The sequence below is a fragment of the Suncus etruscus genome, chromosome X (assembly GCF_024139225.1).
Source record: "Suncus etruscus isolate mSunEtr1 chromosome X, mSunEtr1.pri.cur, whole genome shotgun sequence".
NCBI classification, from domain to species: Eukaryota; Metazoa; Chordata; class Mammalia; order Eulipotyphla; family Soricidae; genus Suncus; species Suncus etruscus.
The window spans coordinates 97,975,415-97,987,489 of record NC_064868.1 but is presented as its reverse complement, the minus strand read 5'-3'; the positions used below and the strand labels follow the sequence as shown (position 1 = coordinate 97,987,489).

At 40.2% G+C, this 12,075-nt stretch overlaps 1 non-coding gene across 1 annotated transcript; it reads left to right on the top strand.

Annotated features, from left to right (window-relative positions):
- Positions 1–11,740: 11,740 nt before the first annotated feature.
- LOC125999705 (small nucleolar RNA SNORA22) lies at positions 11,741–11,870 on the top strand. Its single transcript, XR_007492185.1, has one exon. It is a non-coding gene; the product is annotated as a small nucleolar RNA SNORA22 (small nucleolar RNA).
- The last annotated feature ends 205 nt before the right edge of the window (positions 11,871–12,075 follow it).

Below are 12,075 nucleotides of genomic sequence, written 5' to 3'. Positions count from 1 at the left end.
TCTCTTGTTACCCCACATTTAACCATTTTTCTGTACTAAGGATTTGTTTTTGGCCAAGGTGGATTACTTATCTTTCACAGTAATTTTTTTGGTGGAGTCTGAAGCTTCAGCAGGCAATGCATCTAGGCAAGGTTCCATGCTGTAGGTTTTTTGGCCAAGATAAGGTAAAGATGCAGCCTCGGCTGTACCCCACAGCCTTCTCTCTCCTTCCTCCCCATCCCCAGGGTTATTCCTGGACAACTGCTCAGGGTCCCAGCAAGTGGGTTCCGGTGAGGTGCAATTTAAAAGAGACCCCAGGCTTCCTTGTTCCTGCAAGGGGCTGGGAAGGGACTGCTGAACTTTCAACTTCCAGCAATTAGGAAGCAAACACCTCTCGGGGAGTCAGAAGATTCAGCAGGCCACAACGTGAGGACACGGCTCCATGCTCTCCTCGCTTGTCCAAATCACAGACCAAAGTGGTGTCTCAAAAACTACCCCCTCCCTCTTGACTATTTTTAAAACATAAAAGGCTCACGTTTATCTGTTTTGTATATCTCAGATGTATTCCCTTAACATCTATAACTCTTTTCGAATATTCTCATATAGTGACAATTTTGCCTACTGGATTTGTTATTTGATTGTTTGATTTTCCCTCTTTGAGATCTGTTTTATAAGCAATACTGGTAGAAGAGTATCTCTGTATAGATTTCATGTATGTACCAAGTTACGGGGAATGTTGGACTTTATTCGTTGGCCCCCAGATGCACCAACAATATCTTGTGGCATTGATTCTCTTTTGCATAGGCACATTAAAATGGGAAAATAATACATATGCAAACAAGTTCTTATCTAGTAGAGATGGGAACACAAATTTGGTAATGTAATTAGGCCATTTACCCTGAACATTGGCATAATGATTTGGCTCAGGCCTCAGAAGAATGGGCATCACCCACACACACCTGAACAATGGATACCATCTATGGAAACAACCACAATTGTCTATAGCATTACCAGGATCCAAGCCTCTACCAGGGAAAACCTACCACTGCTTTGGCATTGACTTACTCCAAAGAGTGCTCCCAACACCCAGATGACTCAGCAACAGTCTGCATGCAGGGCAGATCGCTCTGCATTGAATGGTATGCTGAAACTAGAGGATGCTCCACATCAGCCTGACATCGATGAAAGAAATGCACAGAATCCAGAGTCCTTAAATATAAAAATCTGATACCAACAATAATCAAAGTGTGAAAAAGTTTCACCGGGACCTTGAGAATGACTCAAGTTGGATGGACTGGTATGCCTGGAACCCAGAATCGGTCTTATGCCAATAAACTTCTGTGCTGAGGCCTTTTTGTAATCAGGTTAAGGATTTTTTCATTTTCACCATTTTTCTGAACCTATGCAAACAACGGTGATTGCCACTATCACACCTTTATTATATTTTTTTACTCTTATCCTTTAAAGGAAAAAATACAACTTACTGAACTTAAAAACAAATAACTGTAGTAGAATGCCTGTCTCGAATACAGGCAGGGGATGGGAAGGGGGGAGGGGTAATGTTACACTGGTGTAGGGTGGTGTTCTGGTTATGACTGTAACCCTACTATGATCATGTTATTTAAGTAAAATATATATTAAAAAAAGAATGATACCCTCTTACCCAGACTATGGATAAGGGGGGTTGTGGGCCTGGCCACTGGGGGAGCAGGGCTAGCAATATCAATAGACAGGTATAACAGGCTCTCGCAACAGTTAATTTCAGATGTGAAGATGGTATATAAATCTATTAATGATCTGCAGGACCAGCTCGACTCCTTGGCTGAAGTGGTATTACAAAACAGGCTAGGGTTAGATTTAATCTTGGCAGAGAAAGGAGGGCTATGCATGGCCTTACAAGAAGACTGTTGTTTCTATACTAACAAATAGGGAGTAGTGCAAGACAGAATTAGACACCATCAAGAGGAGCTGGCCAAAAGAAAAAAGGAGCTATTAGATGGTCCTTTATGGTCTTTATGGGGTGGGATTCTCCCCTATCTGATACCTCTTCTGGGGCCCCATTTTGGGCCTCCTACTCCTGGTAGCCATCAGGCCATGCATAACTAATTGCCTCAATACATTCATTCAGGCCCAGGTTGGGGAAGTCAAGCTCATGGTATTACACAAACAGTACCAAAAATTAGCTCACGCAGGCAATTCTGACCAGAAATATCAGGAGATGGAGGGCCCCTATCACAATGGCTTCTAGGATTAGAAGCCTTACTACAAGAAGTGGGGATTGAAAAGCGAAGTCAACAACTAGTTATATCAGCCCCCACTGCTTTAGCTCATGGAACTTAACAGTCAGGTTTTCATAACCAGAATTCTGAAATTTTCTATGCTTACACCTGCTTTTTTTTAATCTAACCCTTTTTGTCCTAAAAAGGAAGCTTATACCAACCCTAAGCTCCGTGATACCTTGTGCTACCTCAAAATGTCTTAGCGGATATTATGCTCTTACAAGGAACTTGTATTACCTTAGCAGAATGTCTTAGCGGATGTTATGCCCTTATAAGGAAATCGTCCCTATCCCCTCTCCCCTTCTTATGGTATATAAGGATGAACAAAGAAAGCCATGTGGTCCTTTGCCTCTGTTTGGTTCTGGACAGGCACTGGACCCTGGCCAGCCGGAATAAAAACCCACTTGAGCTTTTGCCTGAGTGACTGTCTCTTCATTTCTCTGCATCGGAGCAGCATCTGGACTACCGATCCTTTCAGGAGAAGTGTCCAGTGTCTGAAACCCTTTCCTTTTTAAGAGAAAAGACCAATTTTAATAAGATATTTGAGTAATTATTATGAAGGTAAATGGAGAAAATAGGGATTTGTATCTTGGATTAAGCAACCTGGGAATCAAGAGCCACAGAGGCAGGCAGGGGAGAGGGCATGAGGAGGGTAGGAGGGAAACTGGGGACATGTGGGAAATGTGCACTGGTGAAAAGTGTTGTACACTGTATGACTGAAACTCAATTGTAAATAGACGTTCTTTGGGAGTTGGGTTGAGGTCTAGTTGTATTAAAGTTCCCAAAATAAAAAAGAATATATTATACCGCCTGTCCGGGGAGTACAGGAGAAGATTGTACGTTGATAATTCTCAGGAAATAATTAATCCATACATAATATTGAGGAAATAGCAGGCAAGAAAATTTACACTGCAAGCTATTCATCCAAAAGCCAGTGGCTCCAACAAATGAAAACAAGATGACAGGCCCAGCTCAGCTCTCCTGCCTTTAATTTATTCAATTCCAAAATTCAAGCCCCTCCTCAAAGGAAAATACCAACTAATTGAGATATAATAACAAATAGAAAACAAATGGGGACTACTTCAAAAGGCCTCAATTTTATTAATTTTTATTTTTTCTTTCTTTTTATTTTAATTTATTTAAATAAAATGCATTATATAGTTGATATAATTGAAAATAATACATTTTTAGGAAGACCAAAAGCAACATGTTTTTTTTTATTTAAACACCTTCATTACATACATGATTGTGAATGGGTTTCAGTAATGTAAAGAACACCACCCATCACCAGTGCAACATTCCCATCACTGATGTCCCAAATCTCCCTCCTCCCCATCCGACCCCCGCCTGTACTCTAGACAGGCTTTCCATTTCCCTCATACATTCTCATTATTAGGACAGTTAAAAATGTAGTTATTTCTCTAACTAAACTCATCACTCTTTGTGGTGAGCTTTCTGAGGTGAGCTGGAATTTCCAGCTCTTTTCTCTTTTGTGTCTGAAAATTATTATTGCAAGAATGTCTTTCATTTTTCTTAAAACCCATAGATGAGTGAGACCATTCTGCATTTTTTCTCTCTCTCTCTCTGACTTATTTCACTCAGCATAATAGATTCCACGTACATCCATGTATAGGAATATTTCATGACTTCATCTCTCCTGACAGCTGCATAATATTCCATTGTGTATATGTACCACATTTTCTTTAGCTATTCATCTGTTGAAGGGCATCTTGGTTGTTTCCAGAGTCTTGCTATGGTAAATAGTGCTGCAATGAATATAGGTGTAAGGAAGGGGTTTTTGTATTGTATTTTTGTGTTCCTAGGGTATATTCCTAGGAGCGGTATAGCTGGATCGTATGGGAGCTCAATTTCCAGTTTTTGGAGGAATCTCCATATCGCTTTCCATAAAGGTTGAACTAGATGGCATTCCCACCAGCATAAGATAAGAGTTCCTTTCTCTTAACAGCCCCGCCAACACTGTTTATTCTCATTCTTTGTGATGTGTGCCATTCTCTGTGGTGTGAGGTGGTATCTCGTCGTTGTTTTGATATGCATCTCCCTGATGATTAGTGATGTGGAGCATTTTTTCATGTGTCTTTTGGCCATCTGTATTTCTTCTTTGTCAAAGTGTCTGTTCATTTCTTCTCCCCATTTTTTGATGGGATTAGATGTTTTTTCTTATAAATTTCTGTCAGTGCCTTGTATATGTTGGAGATTAGCCCCTTATCTGATGGGTATTGGGTGAATAGTTTCTCCCACTCAGTGGGTGGCTCTTGTATCCTGGGCACTATTTCCTTTGAGGTGCAGAAGCTTCTCAGCTTAATATATTCCATTCTGTGAATCTCTGCTTTCACTTGCTTGGAGAGGGCAGTTTACTCCTTGAAGATGCCTGTAGTCTCAATGTCCTGAGGTGTTTTGCCTATGTGTTGTTCTATATATCTTATGTTTTTGGGGCTGATATCGAGGTCTTTAATCCATTTGGATTTTACCTTCGTACATGATGTTAGCTGGGGGTCTAAGTTCAATTTTTTGCAAGTGGCTATCCAATTGTGCCAACACCACTTGTTGAAAAGGCTTTCCCTGCTCCATTTAGGATTTCCTGCTCCTTTATCAAAAATTAGGTGATTGTATGTCTGGGGAACATTTTCTGAGTATTCAAGCCTATTCCACTGATCTGAGGGCCTGTCCTTATTTCAATACCATGCTGTTTTGATAACTAATGCTTTGTAGTACAGTTTAAAGTTGGGGAAAGTAATGCCTCCCATATTCTTTTTCCCAATGTTTGCTTTAGCTATTCTAGGGTGTTTATTGTTCCAAACGAATTTCAAAATTGCCTGATCCACTTCTTTGAAGAATGTCATGGGTATCTTTAGAGGGATAGCATTAAATCTGTATAATGCCTTGGGGAGTATTGCCATTTTGATTATGTTAATCCTGCCAGTCCATGAGCAGGGTATGCATTTCCATTTCCGTGTGTCCTCTCTTATTTCTTGGAGCAGAGTTTTATAGTTTTTTTTGTATAGGTCCTTCACATTTTTAGTCAAATTGATTCCAAGATATTTGAGTTTGTGTGGAACTATTGTGAATGGGGTTGTTTTCTTAATGTCCATTTCTTCCTTATTAGTATTGGTGTATAGAAAGGCCATTGATTTTTGTGTGTTAATTTCGTAGCCTGCCACCTTGCTATATGAGTCTATTATTTCTAGAAGCTTTGTGGTAGAGTCTTTAGGGTTTTCTAAGTAGAGTATCATGTCATCTGCAAACAGTGAGAGCTTGACTTCTTCCTTTCCTATCTGGATTCCCTTGATATCTTTTTCTTGCCTAATCGCTATAGCTAGTACTTCCAGGGCTATGTTGAATAGGAGTGGTGGGAGAGGACAGCCTTGTCTTGTGCCAGAATTTAGAGGGAAGGATTTTAGTTTTTCTCTGTTGAGGATAATATTTGCCACTGGTTTGTGGTAGATGGCCTTAAATATATTGAGAAAGGTTCCTTCTATTCCCAACTTGCTGAGAGTTTTTATCAAGAATGGATGTTGGACCTTATCAAATAATTTCTCTGCATCTATTGATATGATCATGTGGTTTTTATTTTTCTTGTTGTTGATGTTGTGTATTATGTTGATAGATTTATGGATGTTAAACCATCCTTGCATTCCTGGGATGAAACCTACTTGATCATAGTGGATGATCTTCTTAATGAGGCATTGAATCCTATTTGCCAGGATTTTGTTGAGGATCTTTGCATCTGCATTCATCAGTGATATTAGTCTGTAATTTTCTTTTTTCATAGCATCTCTGTCTGGTTTAGGTATCAAGGTGATGTTGGCTTCAGAAATAGCTATTTGGAAGTGTTTCCGTTTGTTCAATTTCATGAAAGAGTCTTGCCAAGATTGGTAGTAGTTCCTCTTGGAAAGTTTGAAAGAATTCATTAGTGAATCCATCTGGGCCTGGGTTTTTGTTTTTGGGTAGACATTTGATTACCCTTTTAATTTCATCAATGGTGATGGGGGTGTTTAGATATGCTACATCCTCTTCCTTCAACCGTGGAAGATTATAAGAGTCCAAGAATGTATCCATTTCTTCCAGGTTCTCATTTTTAGTGGCGTAGAGTTTCTCAAAGCAGTTTCTGATTACCCTTTGAATCTCTGTCATATCAGTAGTGATATCCTCTTTTACATTCCTAATATGAGTTATCAAGTTTCTCTCTCTCTTTCTTTGTTAGGTTTGCCAGTGGTCTATCAATCTTGTTTATTTTTTCAAAGAACCAACTTCTGCTTTCGTTGATCTTTCGGATTGTTTTTTGGGTTTCCACTTCATTGATTTCTGCTCTCAGCTTTGTTATTTCCTTCTGTCTTCCTATTTTTTGGGTCTTTTTGTTGAGCACTTTCTAGTTCTATTAGCTGTGTCATTAAGCTACTTAGGTAAGCTCCTTTTTCCTTCCTGATGTGTGCTTGCAAAGCCATAAATTTTCCTCTTAGTACTGGTTTTGCTGTGTCCCATAAGTTCTGATAGTTTGTGTCTTTATTGTCATTTGTTTCCAGGAACCTTTTGATTTCCTCCTTGATTTTATCTCGGACCCATTGGTTATTGAGTATGAGGCTGTTTAAATTCTAGGTTTTGGGGCCGGGCGGTGGCGCTGGAGGTAAGGTGCCTGCCTTGCCTGCGCTAGCCTAGGACGGACCGCGGTTCGATCCCCCGGCGTCCCATATGGTCCCCCAAGAAGCCAGGAGCAACTTCTGAGCGCATAGCCAGGAGTAACCCCTGAGCGTCACAGGGTGTGGCCCAAAAACCAAAAAAAAAAAAAATTCCAGGTGTTAAAGTTTTTCTTCTGAGTCTCTTTGGAATTCACAAATAATTTCAGAGCCTTGTGGTCAGCGAAGGTAGTCTGCAAAATTTCTATCTGCTTGATATTATGGAGTTATGTTTTATGTGCCAGCATGTAGTCTATCCTGGAGAATGTCCCATGTACATTGGAGAAGAATGTGTATCCAGGTTTCTGGGGATGGTGTGTCCTATATATATCCACTAGGCCTCTTTCTTCCATTTCTCTTTTCAGGTCTCTTATATTCTTGTTGGGTTTCAGTCTGGTTGACCAATTCAGTATTGACAAAGCTGTGCTGAGCTTCCCCACAATTATTGTGTTGTTATTAATATCATTTTTCAGATTTGACAACAGTTGTATTAAATATTTTGCTGGCCCCTCATTCGGTGCATATATGTTTAGGAGAGTGATTTCTTCCTGCTCTACATACCCCTTGATTAATATAAAATGTCCATCTTTGTCCCTTAGAAACTTCCTGAGTATAATGTTTGCATTATCTGATATTAGTATGGCTACTCCAGCTTTTTTATGGGTGTTGTTTGCTTGGATAATTTTTCTGCAGCCTTTTATTTTGAGTCTATGTTTGTTCTAATTATTCAAGGGTGTTTCTTGTAAGCAGCAGAAGGTTGGATTGAGTTTTTTGATCCATTTAGCCACTCTGTGTCTCTTAACTGGTGCCTTCCATTGACATTGAGAGAAAGAATTGTCCTGGGATTTAATGCCATCTTTAGATCAAAATTTGGTGTGTCCTTTGGTTAGTATTGTCTTAAATTAGGTCTTTCCGTTTTTCTCTTAGGACTGGTTTTGAATCTGTAAAGTTTCTGAGCTGATTTTTGTCTGTGAAACTATGTATTCTTCCATCAAACCGGAAAGTGAGTTTTGCTGGGTACAGTATTCTAGGTGAAGCTTTCATTTCATTCAGTCTTGTCACAATATCCCACCACTGCATTCTGGCATTGAGTGTTTCTGGTGACAGGTCTGCTGTAAATCTCAAGGATGCTCCCTTGAATGTAATTTCCCTTTTTGATCATGCGGTTTTCAGAATTCTGTCTCTATCTGTGGGATTCATCATTGTGACTAGGACGTGTCTTGGGGTGGTTTCTCTGGGGTCTCTTTTGGTTGGTACTCTTCGAGCATGCAGGATTTGATCATATATATTCTTTAGCTCTGGAAGTTTCTCTTTAATGATGTTCTTGACTGTTGATTCTTCCTGGAAGTTTTCTTCCTGGGTCTCTGGGACTTCAATGATTCTTAAGTTGTTTCTGTTGATCTTATCATAGACTTCTATTTTCATCTGTTCCCATTCTTTGACTAATTTTTCCATTGTCTGTTCATTTGCTTTAAGTTTTTTTTTCCAATCTCTCCTGCCGTATGGAATTTTTATGTATGTCATCTTCCACAGCACCAAGTCTATTCTCAGCTTCTGATACCCTGTCCCAGAGCTTATCCATTTTGTCATTCACTTTGTTTACTGAGTTTTTCAGGCCTGTTAGTTGACATGTTACTTCAGTTTGGAGTTTTGTGATTTCTGTCTTCATATTTTCTTCGTTCTTATTAGTGTTTTGTTCAACTCGATCCATGGTTTCTTTGAGTTCTTTGAGCATCTTCCATATTGCTAGTTGTTGGGGACTGACTTGTTTGAGGCCATTTTGCTGTTCTTTCTGCCATATTCCAGCTTTTCACCTAAAAGCTATTTTGCAGTCTTGCTGTAAGTTTTTGAGCTATAGAGAAAGGAATGTGCAACTGTAGATATAATTAGCTCTAGCCCGGAGGAGAGCAAAAGCTGCCTGGTACCGTTATCAGAAACTAGGCCTCACTCCTTAAGACCACATTTCGGAGTGAACTAGGCTATTATCAATAAATGTATGCTACATTGTCTGTTCAAGATCACTGAGGCAGGCACATCTTGCACCACCTCCTGATAGTTAAGCAATTAGGAATGCAGCTGGAAGGTCACTAGAAATTTCCATGGAAACAGCACGTTCATCATAACTTGAAGGTCATCCAGCCCCCTAGCCCACTGCCCACTTCCTTATTTAGAGAATGCCTAACTTTCTTTGTTCCTTGAAACCTGAAATATATTCTTGCCTTGTATGGGCCTTCGCGCCAAAAGTATGACTGACATCACCTTTGTACTGCCCCCTTCTCCTTCACTATATAAGAAGGAACTGTAGCCAATAAAGGTACCCTTGAACAGTGAGACGCTGCCTTGGGTCTTTATTATTAACCTCTTTCAGATTTTTTACAGGTGTGGTTGCTCTTCTACTCAGCAAAATAGGAGTGCGGTTGTCTGAGAAGCCTTTCCAGCTAATTCCTGCTGGCCGGGTCCCCCCTGGGGGGGCTTCAGGACACCGCATTTTGGCGCCCAACGCTGGGCTCGAAGACCACCGCCACACCCCGAACGACTACGGGTCGGCGAGTCCGGAGCTGTTTCATAAATCGCGGGAATACCCCATCCGGGTAAGCGTTGAAACGAGTTAGCCTTAATCAAATATTTAAACTGCAGTTTTTTCAGTCGTTCTGATCACCGCCCCTGATTGGCTCTTGGGGCTTCGCCCGTTGGCTTCACTTCCATGGGTGTTTCGTTGAGTATTGAACTTAAATTCATTAAATATATACAGTCTGAGTTGAAAGCCAGACATATAGAGGTTACCAAAAAAGATATTTGTAATTTTTTAATGTTTGTTCATGATGTTTACCAGAAATCTAGTGTTCCTGGGCTCCCTCTCGCTCTGACTCTGTCTCTCAGTTTCCTTCCTCTTCTAACCCTTCATCTTTACTTCTGCCGCTGCACCCTCTGTGCAAAATCCTAAACAGCCCTTCACTTCCCTAGCTTCAGCTCCGTCCCTGTTTCACCACCCTCCCCTCCTTAGCCAGCAATTGCAACAATACAAAGCCTTTAATTGGAAAAGCCTCAAAGAGCCGTTTCAAGCCGTAACCTCCTATGGCCCCCAAGCCCCTTACACGCTCTCCTGCTTAGAATCTAAAAGCTGAACTCTTTGTCTCTTGGGAAGTTAACTTTTTTTTTCCGCTGCAAAGCCCTTGCAGATAGGCAGGAATCCTGATCTCTAAGCTCTTATAGCTGGCCTCGCCTCTTTTCATACCTTAAAGGTACAGCACACTTTCCAGGTCCCAGCTTGCCAACATGGCTCTTGCTGCCCTCTATGCCTGGAAGTCGCTCCCCAGAGCCAGCATTCCAGCAGCTCCCCCACACGCGGCAACAAACTGTTGCTGCTTTCTTCCCCCCCCCCCTTTCTGACTTAAGCTCCCAACTCACCACAATTACATCCATGGTGTCTCACCTCTCTAACAAACTTGATAATGCTCTTAGCTCAAAAACCAGTGCTACTACCTTTCCTGTCTTTCTCCCTAATGGAAAAAGTCTCCCCCCCCCCCTCCCCGCCTGCTCAGCAGCCTCCGCAGCTACCTTCTCAAACGCCTCCCACTGATCCCCCGCACCCCAGGGGAAAAATTCTAAATGCCCAAGACGCTCAGTCCCTAACCATGGCAGATTCCCTCCTCTCACCGCTCCCCCTCTTAAAGCTATAGATATGAAGCTACTTGGCCACATTAAAAATCTTAAACAAATCTTAAGCCTTCAAAAACAGGCTGCTTCTCTTAATTCACAAGTTTCTGCCCTTCAGGCTTTCCCCCGCCCTCCTAAATCTATAGCTGTCTGTCCTTTGCCCACTGAATTCCACGGCCAAGCCCCCCCTCTTGAGAATTCAAAGAAACAAACTATAAAAGTCAGGCTGAGTGCCATAAAACAGAAACTGCTGCAGTGCCTACAAAAAATTCTAAGGGCACAGTGAGTAGGATAATTACAAAGTATCATCTGCTAAGCCATAAAACCTTGCGATATCTACACTTTGCTGTTAAAACTTCTGAGCCTAATGTACCTTTTACTCAGGACAATTTTGCTCAAACCAGCCCTCAGCCTCCTTCAGCCTCTTTCCTGCCAGCCTTGGGAAACAGCCAGCTCAGGCCCTGCCACTCCCACTTTAAGCCTTCCATTTCACCTTGAAATACCCAATCTTTGTTATTCAAAAGAAATCTAAAAAGTAGCATCTCTTGCATATTCTCAAATCAATTAATAAAACCATGATCCCCATGGTGCTTTTGCAACCCAGACTCCCCTCTTCGGTTGCCATTCCCTCTAATTCCAATAAATTAGTAATTAATCTTAAAAGATTGCTTTTTTTTTCTTCTCTATATCATTACACCCTGCTGACTGTAAATAATTTGCCTCTAGCCTTCCTGCTGTTAACTGTGCTGGCCCCTCCCCGAGTTATCAGTGAAAAACTCTGCTTCACCTTGTCAGCCCTACACTTCGTCAGATATGTGTTATTAGGTTTAGTGCATTAAGTGGTGTAAAGTAATTATTAAAACATTAAAAAGCAACAGGAAGATAAGGGCAATAAACTTTTTTTTTCCATGCCTCTCAGAAAATTTTAGAGCAAGGTCATAATTCTGTCACTTTACAGATAACAAAATGTTGGTAAAAGAAAAACTTCTTTGTGTTTTAAAATCCAAACGAACACAAAAGTGTTAAATTTAAATCTTATATTTCTATTAAAAGTTTTATTTTAATTTTTAAAGTATTTACAAAATTATGTGAAAAATAATGTGGTTAGCCTTTTTAAACAATATAGTTAATTTAATGCACAGTGAACACCTAGGTGTGCTTTATAGTACCCTTAGTTTTAACTTTGTGCTACAGCAATGGTTGTTCTTTATTTCTGCATTGAAAGAACTATTATTTTAAGTGCATTCAAAATATCAGCACATTATACAAATCTGTATATTTGTGTCGCAGTGAAAAAATAATATAAATAAAAAATATATTATATATAATTTTATAAGTAATATATAAAAGTAACTAAACTTTATAAGCAAATTAACTAGTATTAAATATAATTTTAGTCTTAAGTTCTAGGTGTGTAAATGCATCAGATGTCTTTAACTATATTTTATAATAATCTAAGCATTTAGTTA